The 11,874-nt window shown below is 34.2% G+C and overlaps 1 pseudogene across 1 annotated transcript; it reads left to right on the forward strand.

Moving 5' to 3' along the window:
• The first annotated feature begins 6,073 nt into the window (after nt 1–6,073).
• LOC145600090 (leucine--tRNA ligase, cytoplasmic pseudogene) lies at nt 6,074–11,420 on the forward strand (annotated as a pseudogene). Its single transcript, XR_014104239.1, has 2 exons — nt 6,074–6,205; nt 7,980–11,420. The product of XR_014104239.1 is annotated as a leucine--tRNA ligase, cytoplasmic pseudogene (transcript).
• The last annotated feature ends 454 nt before the right edge of the window (nt 11,421–11,874 follow it).

Consider the following 11,874-nt stretch of genomic DNA (forward strand, 5'->3'; position numbering starts at 1 on the left):
ACTTCTATGGGTAGAAAGTCTAGATCATTTAACTTCATTAATCCCATTTGTTGATATAAATCTTCTTCTAAAGTAACATAATTATTTTCCTCTATTTCATTATCAGAAGCAACCCTTTTTTAGAAATTAAGTTCATGATTTCATTAAGCCTATTAGGGTCTTCTTCTTTATCGAATAGGGCTTGTAATTCATTTAGCATTTTCTCCTGAATATGAGGGCTCATTTTTAGTTTCTTTATTCTTTTCTTGATTACTAGCTAGTAGGTCTTTTAGGGAGTGATACAGTAAAATTTTTATTTTTATCTAGATTTTGAAAAGGATATTTATATTTATATGGGACACTTTTCTTTATTAGGTGATACTTCTTTTCCAAATTGGTGTCTAACTTCGTTTGTTAAAGCAAGTTGAACTTGTTTAACCTGTTCATTTAGGTCGCTTACTTTTTTATTTATTAATATCGGTCGTGGTTATTGATATCTTATTTTTGATATTTATACAACGAGCATGTATGTTATCATCTTCCGATCTTAATTCGCCAATTTGATCTACTATATAATTAAGGAATGTGCCAAAATTACTAGTATTTTAAAGACTATGATAATAATGCTTAAAATCAGGCTTTTTACACTCAGTAGAGGGCCTAGTATTCTCCAGTTTTACTTAATTATTAACAACTCAGTTTAACTCTTAATCGTATGGCTCTTATACCAATCGAACGCAGCTAGATACCAACAAAGCTATAGTTAGGATACCAACTAAACGTGATTTGATACCAACAATATTATTTGTTAATTTATAATACCAACCGCAATACTATGATGATACCAACGTGTAATAGGATGGTATTTCGATACCACTCATGATGGTATTGGCTATATATCTCGTTGGTACTTACGGATAAGGTATTTTTTTTGAAATTACAAAAATGACCTTACTAGAGACCAACTTGGACTCTACCTACTTTAGGCCAAGAATTTCTTAATTACCCTTGAATTTTGTACATGTCACATACTTTTTCCATTTTCTCTCTCTAACTTTAATCTATAATTGTACTTTTTACTTTTATCAATGTACTTCATCTACTTTCTCTTCCTATTTCTTATATATCATGAAAAAACACAAATAGGAATTATATTATGGGATGGAGGAAATACCTTTTAAGAAGTTTGAAATAATTTTTATGAATAGTGTTTGGATGATTATACCTCTAAAATGTTTATTTAGTTATTTGTCTCATTAATGTTAATTGCCTTTTTTTTAAAAAAGAAATAATAATTTTAAGAATAGTGTGCAAATATTTATACCCTTAAACATATCTGTTTACATATTTTCTCTCATTAATGCTACCAACAACTAAAGTTATAGAATAAGGTCAAACCAAAAGAGCTCAAATTTATGGAATAAGGTCAAACCGAAAGAGCTTTATATACGTGGCTAGGTAGGGCACACACAATGCGTTTTAGCCACCCTAGTTTTAATAAAAAAATTTAATATTAATTTTAACTTGAATTAATAACATAGAAAACACAATAAGCAAACATAACTAAACTGTTTTTAGTCTTTATAGGACAAATTAATATACTTCGTAATATTTTTTTAGTGCATTATATAAAATGATTAATTGACATAAAAAATGATAGTTTATTTTAATTCAGATTTCGAATTGAATTCAAATTAAAATACCAAAAATTAATTTGTATTGGACTCAATTTCTCAGCATCAAATAAATATAATTCGAATTAAATAGAATTAGACCTAAATTCAAATTGAATACCAAATAAACACCCCCTAACCATCTTTAATAGTATTTGACTTTGGCATGCATAATTTATAAACTTGAGTTTATTTTTGTAAATTGGTTTTTAATTGACTTTTATTTCATCCTAAAGTAATTGTTAATTTTTATATATTTATTTTAAATATCAATCACTTAATTTAAAAATTAAATATGGGACATAACACCTCAACTTCAAAAAATGCCCATCATTTAATTTGTCCACGTATGGAGATTTCTCATTTTCCCCATTATTCTAGTCAAATAATATTATTTTTGCCTACTCCCTGCGTTTTGTTCAAGTGTTATACTTTAAGCGACACAAAGTACTAGGTAGATTATTTGACTTTAATATCTACTGACTACTGTAGGGAAGGAGAGTGAAAAATTGATTAGGGCCTGTTCTCATTGACTGAATGAGCTGATATGAAATGAACTAAACTGAACTGAACTAAACTGATTAGAGTTGAACTGAAAGAATATTTTATAAGAGAAGGAAATTAATTAGGAGTTGAACTGAACTGAACTGAACTTATTAGAGCTGAACTGATAATCATATGAGAATAGACCCTAAGGCACACCAAAAATTGATTTTGACACAACTCCATATCAGAAGACGATTGAAAATTAGCCTCCTCTCTCTCTTCTTTCTCCTAAACTCTCGCCTCCATTATCAATTTTGAAGGGGCTTCCATCGGATTTTACCAGTGGAAAGCCCCAATCTTTATTTTCTTTTAAGCCTTTTGTTTCTTAGGTTACAATAATAATGTCTCCCTCGAAAGAAAGGGTCAATCTCCTTCGAAAGACAAGGTTTTTTCGATCTCCTTCGAAAGACAAGGTTTTTCGGACTCCTTCGAAAGACAAGGTTTTATTTGTGTTTAATTTGGTCTCCGGTTGTGCGGGGCTACGATTGATTATGGCTCGATTTCGGGTTACAGAATCAGCACAAGAATAAATTTTCTCACAAAATTGCGAAGCGACGACGGATCCACTCAAAAAGTTGTATGAGACAACGAATCGAGAATGTGCCGAATTGTTATATTTATGTATTTGGATTCTTAGCCCTTCCCCGATTAATTCTTGTTTGATTTTGTTAAATTCATTTTCATTATTGTTAATTGTCAATTGTAGATGCCGTATGAATTTAATTAATGAAATTTAATGTCCTTTAGGACTTCTTTCAAAAAAAAAAAAAAAAAAAAAAGACGATTGAAAATTGTGCTCTCACAATGAGTGCGCCTAAATCAATTGTTGGTGTTCTTAATTCATTTATTTTGTTCACATAAAACAATACTTTCCAAATTGTGATTTTTCAATTAAAAAAAAAAACTATGGTATAAAAATTAAGTCGATTCAAACTATATTTTTTAAAAAATAAGTTTAAATTTATACTATTCCAAATGTCATTAATTATAGGGTTTTCTAATATCCCGTACTCATATAGTCATATGTGTGACGTGAATTACCAACTAGCTTAGCCTGTAAAATTTCTTGAGGGGTGACACTTAACCCATAGGATCAAATCTCACTTACATTATTTACCATTGCGCCTCTACACACACACTCACACATGCCTTTACACCTTATGGTTACATCTGGTTTATATCACCTTTTCTGAATTGAAATTAAATTTATTGAATTGAATTGTGTTTTTGTTGAACTAAAATTATTTTTACTGATTATTTATTATATTTCTCTTTTAAAATTAATGATTTATACTGACTTGGATTATTTTTACTCAACCAAACTTATTTTTTATGAACTATAATTTATTTAGTGAACTGAAATTATTTTTATTGAATATTATTTTTTTAAGGTGAAGTGAACATGACTTTATAGAGTAGCTTAAGTAGACATACAATACTTTTACCCTACACTAAGGTAGATCGAACGACTAATGTTCGTCATTTAGTTAATGATAGAATAAATATTAGTGGTATGGTGTATTATACTCCATCCGTTTTGTGTTAAACACAACACTAGGGTGTTTACAAATTTTAAGGAAATTTATAACGTATTGTTAGTAGGAGAGAGAAAATATAAAAAAGTATTGTAAGCGGGGTTGATAAGAAAGAGAAATAATAAAATATTTGTAAATGTGTGGTTAGTGGGAGAGAGAAATTATAAAATAATGGTGGGTCCTATCCAAATATAGAAGTATTGCAATTAATATAAAACAGATGTAAAAGGAAAGTGTTGCGATTAATGCGAAAAGGAGGGAGTAACTTATAACAATTATTCTTTAATTCCTATCCTCTCGTCGGATGCAATAGAAATGTCCTCGTGAGAAAGGTGTTCTAATGTTTTTCTTTTCCTACTGTCCTTATATTATATACGACGAAGTACATCAAATTAGACCTAACAATCGTGTCGTGTTCGTTTTCGTGTAGGAAATTAAACGTCTTGGGGAAGGTCAACACTTACCCGAGCCATTTAATAAACATGTTTTGTCGTGTTGAAATTAACTTATCATGTCGAAAACTCTTAACACTAATTTGTTTTTTCTTGTTCGGTTTGTGTTGTGTTGTCGTGTTGAATTGAAAATATTGGGTTTTTATATTAGGTAGGTTGGGCCGTGTTAATTTTGTGTTGAGAATCTCAACACTAACCCAACCTGTTTAATTAAACGTGTCAACAAACGTGTCATGTCGTGTTGACTCGTTTAATTAAATAAGTTGAAAACTCTTAACACTATCCTGTTCTTTTTGTGTTCGGTTTGTATTGTATTTTCGTGTCTAGGTCTGTTCACAGACCGGATATCCGATCCAAAATATGATTTCGGATCCGATATCCGAATACTCGAATATCTGAAATTGATATCCAAATCCGATTTGAAAATTTTGGATATCCAATATTCAGATATCCAAAATTTTTAGATCGGATGTTTCGAATATCCATTATCCAATCTTAAGTAAAATTGATTATGATTACTTTTCAATTTTCACTAATTTTACCGCTAAGTTGTACAACATATTTTAATAAAATAGTAGTCTTTTTGCAATAAATATCATCATCAAATATATTAAGAATATTATAATAAGTTAATAATATAGGGTCAGTTTTATATGAACAATGTAAATTTTTTACATATATTTCACTATTTTAGGCTTTATATTTCGGATATGGGAAATTCGAAATTTTGAAAATCAATATCCAAATCCGCATCCGATATCCACTTTTTCGGATTGGATATCCAATCCGAAATGAAAACTCGGATCGGATATCCCAAAATTCTGGTCGATTGTGGATCGCATTATCAGATAGGTTTGTACATGCCTAGTCGTATCGAAACAAAAGTAGTTGAGAGAATTGGAGGAGAAAAAAAATATGAAATTAATAAAATATGATTTATGTTGGGTCCACTAGATGAGAGAAATGAGGGGGTGTTTGGTTCGCGGATTATAGGTATTAGGTATGGGTTTAGAATGACCAAAACCCATACCATATGTTTGGTTGTCAAAAATATGATTTTTAAACCCATACCTCAAACCCATGAGGGGGTTTGAGGTATGGGGTTTAGAAACCTTGGTGGGAAGGTGTGTTTGGCTCATTCCATTCCCTTAGGTATCAAATCTAATATATATATATATATATATATATATATATATATATATATATATATATATATATATATATATATATATATATATATATATATATATATATATATATATATATAGTTTTTTCCCGAGTTTGTAGAGAGCCACATAGGATCTAATTTTCTTAGTGTGCCATGTAGGATTATAAATTTTAATAGTAACCAATTAAATAGGAGATTATGAAAATCTTTTATAATTAAATAATTCAAATGTCACGTAAGCAAAATTGGCGAATAAGATTTTCCAATTTAAATTAATTAAATATAAAATATTATCTTTTGATATTAGGAATTTTATCTAAACATATAACAAATTTTAGCACATCAATATATGTATAAAAAAATTATTTTAAAAAATTCAAACAAACCGTGCATCGCACGGGCTTCATCTAGTATATGAAATTAAGGGGATGATATTTCATTCCAGAATTGAACCAATCACATGGTATTAAATATCAAGTTCCAACCCGATATCACCTTAACCCTATTCCTGATTCCAAACCTATCTCACTCTACGAACCAAACGCCCCCTGAATTAAATATTGTAAAGGGTTTCCAAATAAGAAAATAAAGCAATTATTTAAAAACGGTCGAAAGAGTAAAGTGGAGTAAGTATTTAAAAGCGGAGCGAGTAGTAAATAAGACACATACCGTTAAAGAAAGGATAGGGTAATCGGGTTTTGCTCGGGTCATAACCGAGGCTCATTTGTACTCTTACCTTGTAACTTATGCTTATCAGTTATCACTTCTACGCTGCTCCCAGCACCCTCCCTTTCTCTCCTCCATTGAAGCGTACTCTGAGCTTTTCCCTCCTCCATTGAAGCGCCTTCTGAGGTACTTGTTTTTTCAAATTTTATTTACTTGTTTTCATTTCATACTCATATATTTTTATGCTTGAAGCGTACTCTGGATTTTTTGTTCTTTATTTGTAATTTTATTGAATTTATGATCTTTCAGGAGTTGCTTGAGAAATTGAATAACAAACTTCAGTTATCCCAAAGTTGATCTTGTTTCTTTTCAAATTGGATGATAAATCAATTCAATTTCCAATTTTTTATTGCCCCTTTTTTTTTTTTCCAAACCCTATGTCAGAATTCAATTTCTAATAGACAATTATCCACATTTATCTTTGAGGTCTCCTAATTTTATTTTTTTTGGCATATTGGGTATCATATAATCGTTCTATACTACCAATGTTTTTGAAAGTTCTTAACATTTGTTAGTATTTGCAAAGTGTTGATGTGGTGGGTGGGTGTAAGAAAAAGGTTGGTACAGTAAGGCCATGTTTGATTGAAACAAAAAAGAAGGGGGGGGGGGGGGAATTGGAAAATTATGGGAATTTAGATGTTTGATTGACTATAAAATGTGAATTATGTAGTGCAAATTCATAGGAATTTCCAATGCCTACAAAATGTAGGAAATAAACTACTAAAACCCCCAATTCAAAATTCCTATGATTTGCAAATTTCTTCTTACAACCAAATAAATTTATGCAATTCCTAGGAAATTTAACATGGGATTCAAATTCCAATGAAATGCCATTGCCTATGGGAAATAAGTTCCCATATCAACCAAACAATATTTGAGTGTATAATAAGGTGGTTGGGTGTAAATGAAATGTGGATAAAGTAAGAGCGAGTAAGTGAAAAGGTATCAATTTTTGGAGTAAGAGGTGTATGATAGTAAATAGGGTTTGCCCAAAATGGAATAAAGTGAAAGTGCTAAGAACTTTTAGAACGGACAAAAAAGAAATTGTTGAGAACTTAAAGAAATGGAGATTTATTCGTTCAGTTGGCGAGCCTACACATTATGTAGCGTTTTTCTTTTTTTCTTTATGCATTAAACCGTGTACTTCATTTGGATCTATCTAACTCGTCTCGTCCCTCAAGATTCTTGTGTGGGATGCATAATTATGTCTAGACATGTGCATTCTGGCTTGTTGATTTTCTCATGTGCACTCTGGCTTTGAAATTTTGAATACTTGAAGAGAGAATTTTTTAGGTATATTATGATTTTCTATTATACTTTCGCTTATGCATAATGTTTGTTTGTATGGCTACAAACTTTTTATTAGATGTAGTGAGGTTTAATTGGTTTCTAGTTTTGCTATGTGCGATATATATCAAGAGTTCTTATAAAAAAAGAATGTAGATCAAGAGTTGTGCTTCTGATACTTGATCATTATTCTGCAACTCTTCCATCTTTGCCTTAGTTAGATGGCATGTGATCTAAGTCATCTAACTTAAGATACCTATATCTATGTTCTACAATTTTAATGAGCTTTCAGAATCTTGCATGTTTTATAATTTTGTTAATGGCAGTGAATATTATTAAGTGTGAAGTCATCTATTCTACAGCTTGGTGTTTTATTATTAAGTAGTCAATCTAGACATTGCTTTTGCCTTAGCAATTTTTCAGCTTGGACAGCTACAATAAAATATGTTTGTTAGTTACATTAATTCAGAATTCAAAGGTTTAAAATGTTTCAATTGATGTAGCTCATATGAGATGGTGATAACATTTCCTAAATCCATTTATATCTCTGCCACTGTCACTGAAGTTGTTCTTATTTTTATTTTTATTTTTATTTTTTTTAAAAATAAAACAGTTTCTGCAAGACTTCTTCAAACATGGCCGAGGGTGGTAAGAGCTTTGTTCGGAGGGATCGTCTGCTTGATATTGAGTCGAAGGTCCATATGTGGTGGGATCAAAATAATGTATTTGTAGCTGAGCCTGGTGAGAAGCCTCCTGGTGATGGAGAAAAATTCTTTGGAAACTTTCCATTTCCATATATGAATGGATATTTGCATCTTGGACATGCATTTTCCATTTCCAAGGTAGAATTTGCTGCAGCTTACCACAGACTGAGAGGAGCCAATGTACTCTTTCCTTTTGGTTTCCACTGCACTGGCATGCCCATAAAGGCTGCAGCAGATAAGCTTGCTAGAGAAATTCAACTGTTTGGCGATCCACCTGAGTTTCCTTCTGCAGTGGAGGAAGAAGTTAGCCAGTCATCAGAACAAGAGGATACAAATGCAGGATCACAGCCGTTCAGGGGTAAGAAGTCTAAGGTTGCAGCCAAAACTGGCACAAGTCTGTATCAGTGGGAGATCATGCAAAGTTTTGGCCTTTCCAATGAAGAAATTTCAAAGTTTCAGGATCCATACGAATGGCTGACCTATTTTCCACCATTGGCAGTTGAAGACCTTAAAGCTTTTGGCTTGGGTGTTGACTGGAGGCGCTCTTTTGTCACCACTGATATTAATCCGTACTTTGATTCTTTTGTGAGGTGGCAAATGAGGACGCTCAAAGCAGCTGGTAAGATTGTGAAAGATAAAAGATATGCAATCTTCTCTCCGCTAGATGGACAACCATGTGCCGACCATGACAGGGCTTCTGGTGAAGGGGTCCAGCCCCAAGAATACACAATAATAAAGATGGAAGTTGTTCCACCGTTTCCTGCAAAATTGAGCGCTTTAGAGGGCAGGAAAGTATACTTGGCTGCCGCAACATTGAGGCCAGAGACCATGTATGGTCAAACAAATGCATGGGTATTGCCTGAAGGTAAATATGGGGCCTTTGAAATTAATGAGACAGATGTTTTTGTAGTCACTGAGAGGGCAGCTCTTAATCTTGCATATCAGAACTACTCAAGGGCCCCAGAGAAACCAACATGCTTGGTAGAGCTTACTGGTCATGACTTGATTGGTTTGCCTTTAAAGTCTCCGCTGGCTCAAAATGAAGTCATTTACACTCTTCCCATGCTAACTATCTTGACAGATAAAGGAACTGGGATTGTAACCAGTGTCCCTAGTGATGCCCCTGATGACTATATGGCCATGCATGACTTAAAGGCAAAACCGGCTCTACGGGCTAAATTTGGTGTAAAAGATGAATGGATACTTCCCTTTGAGATCATACCCATTATTGATATTCCTGAATTTGGAGACAAACCTGCTGAGAAGGTCTGCACTGATCTGAAGATCAAGAGCCAAAACGAAAAGGACAAGCTTGCAGAAGCGAAGCGATTAACTTATTTGAAGGGTTTTACTGAAGGGACAATGCTTGTAGGTGAATTTTCTGGCGAGAAGGTCCAGGATGCCAAGCCAAAAGTCAGACGTAAGCTCTTAGAAACAGGTGAAGCCATTCTGTATAGTGAGCCTGAGAAAAAGGTCATGTCTAGATCAGGCGACGAATGTGTTGTGGCTTTGACTGACCAGTGGTACATCACATATGGGGAACCTGAATGGAAGGATCTAGCCAAGGAGTGCTTGGATAACATGAATTGCTATTCTGATGAGACCCGTCATGGTTTTGAACACACCTTGAGTTGGCTAAATCAATGGGCCTGCTCAAGGTCATTTGGCCTTGGGACTCGCATCCCTTGGGACGAGCAGTACCTTGTGGAGTCCCTGTCTGATTCAACTATATACATGGCTTATTATACTGTTGTCCATTTTCTGCAAAATGGAGACATGTATGGATCTAATATTAGTTTGATAAAGCCAGAACAAATGTCCGATGATGTCTGGGATTTCTTGTTTTGTGGTGGTCCATATCCAGATTCATCAGATATAGATTCAAATGTGCTTAACTCAATGAAGCGGGAATTTGAATATTGGTATCCTTTTGATCTTCGTGTGTCTGGCAAAGACCTTATCCAGAACCATCTGACATTTAGTATTTATAATCACACAGCACTAATGGACAAGCGCCACTGGCCTCGTGGGTTCAGATGCAATGGACACATTTTACTAAATGCTGAGAAGATGTCCAAGTCCACTGGGAACTTCAGGACTTTGCGCCAGGCCATTGAAGAATTCTCTGCAGATGCCACACGTTTTGCTCTTGCTGATGCTGGTGATGGTGTTGATGATGCAAATTTTGTATTTGAAACTGCGAATGCAGCGATTTTGCGTCTCACAAAGGAGATCTCATGGATGGAAGAAATTCTTGCTGCTGATGCAGCTCTTAGATCGGGTGAGCCTTCTTCTTATGCTGATCGGGTGTTCGAAAATGAGATTAATCTCGCAATAAAGCTGACTGAGCAAAACTACCAAAACTATATGTTCCGAGATGCTCTTAAGACTGGGTTTTACGACTTACAAGCTGCTAGAGATGAATATAGGTTCTCTTGTGGGGCTGGTGGCATGAACAGGGTTTTGGTACAGCGTTTTATGGATATTCAGACACGACTTATTACCCCTATCTGCCCACACTATGGAGAGTATGTTTGGAGAGAGCTTTTGAAGAAGGAAGGCTTTGTGATAAAAGCTGGCTGGCCTGCTGCAGAGGCACCTGATTTAGCCCTAAAGAGTGCCAACAAATATTTGCAGGATTCGATAGTGCTAATGAGGAAACTCCTCCAGAAGCAAATTATGGGTTCAAAGAAGGCTGGCAAGAAAGGAGCCCCTGTTCAACAGCTTACAGAAGACAAGCAATTGACTGGTTTGATCTATGTAAACGAAACATATGATGGCTGGAAGGAAGAGTGCTTGAAAATACTTCAGAGCAAATTTAACTCAAGAACTTGTACTTTTGCTCCAGACAGTGAAATTATGGCAGCACTGCAGACGAGTGAGATTGGGAAGGCTTCCAATTTCAAACAAATCCAGAAGCAATGCATGCCATTCTTGAGGTTCAAGAAGGATGAAACTCTTGCTCTAGGACCCCAAGCCTTGGAGTTGAAGCTTCCTTTTGGTGAGATGAAGGTCCTTTCAGAGAATTTATCTTTGATCAAGAGGCAGCTAGCTCTCGAGCAGGTGGAGATTTTGTCATATCAAGATGAGGTTGCTTGTGCCAAGGCTGGACCTCTTGCATCAGTGCTAAAACAAAATCCTCCATCTCCCGGTAATCCTACTGCCATCTTTTTGACAAACTGATGAAATTTAATTTTCTGTGGTTTTGGTTTAGGCATTTTTGTAAGAAATTTTAATTTTTATACTGTATGAACTTCTTGAGAGCACATTTTATGAAGCCTAGTTTAGTTCCAGGTCTTCCAGTGACTGAATTTGCCTTTATTGTTAACATGGATTCTGAGTTTGCTTTATGTGCTTTTGACTCTCGTCATTTACAGTTTACAAGAGTCTTCATTTTAATCAAGCATGTTGTTCATTGTTTACCTCAGTCGGCTATCAACTTAGGTCATGATGTTACGATGGTGTAATTGAATAATCTCCAGTGTCACAGTACGTCTCAAGCTGAAGGTGCTGCACGATTGATTAGGCAACATATATTTATAAAATTCCACAAAACTTAGATCAATAGTCCAACTTATGGTTCTTTTATTTTAAATCATCATCCACTGAGGAAGAGCTGCATTTGCTTCATAATTATCTGAAGCAGACATCCCGGGTTTGATCCTAGGTATTAGGTAATTCTGACTTTCTGAGAAGCATTGCAGACTTGCCGTGAATTAGATCAGAACCCCAGCTTTCTATAAATGGTTTTAAATGACTTCTGAACACAATAACCATCCGACAGTTGTGTTTTGTGATTGCCAC

This window comes from Chenopodium album, chromosome 2 (assembly GCF_948465745.1).
Source record: "Chenopodium album chromosome 2, dcCheAlbu1.1, whole genome shotgun sequence".
Classification (NCBI taxonomy): domain Eukaryota; kingdom Viridiplantae; phylum Streptophyta; class Magnoliopsida; order Caryophyllales; family Amaranthaceae; genus Chenopodium; species Chenopodium album.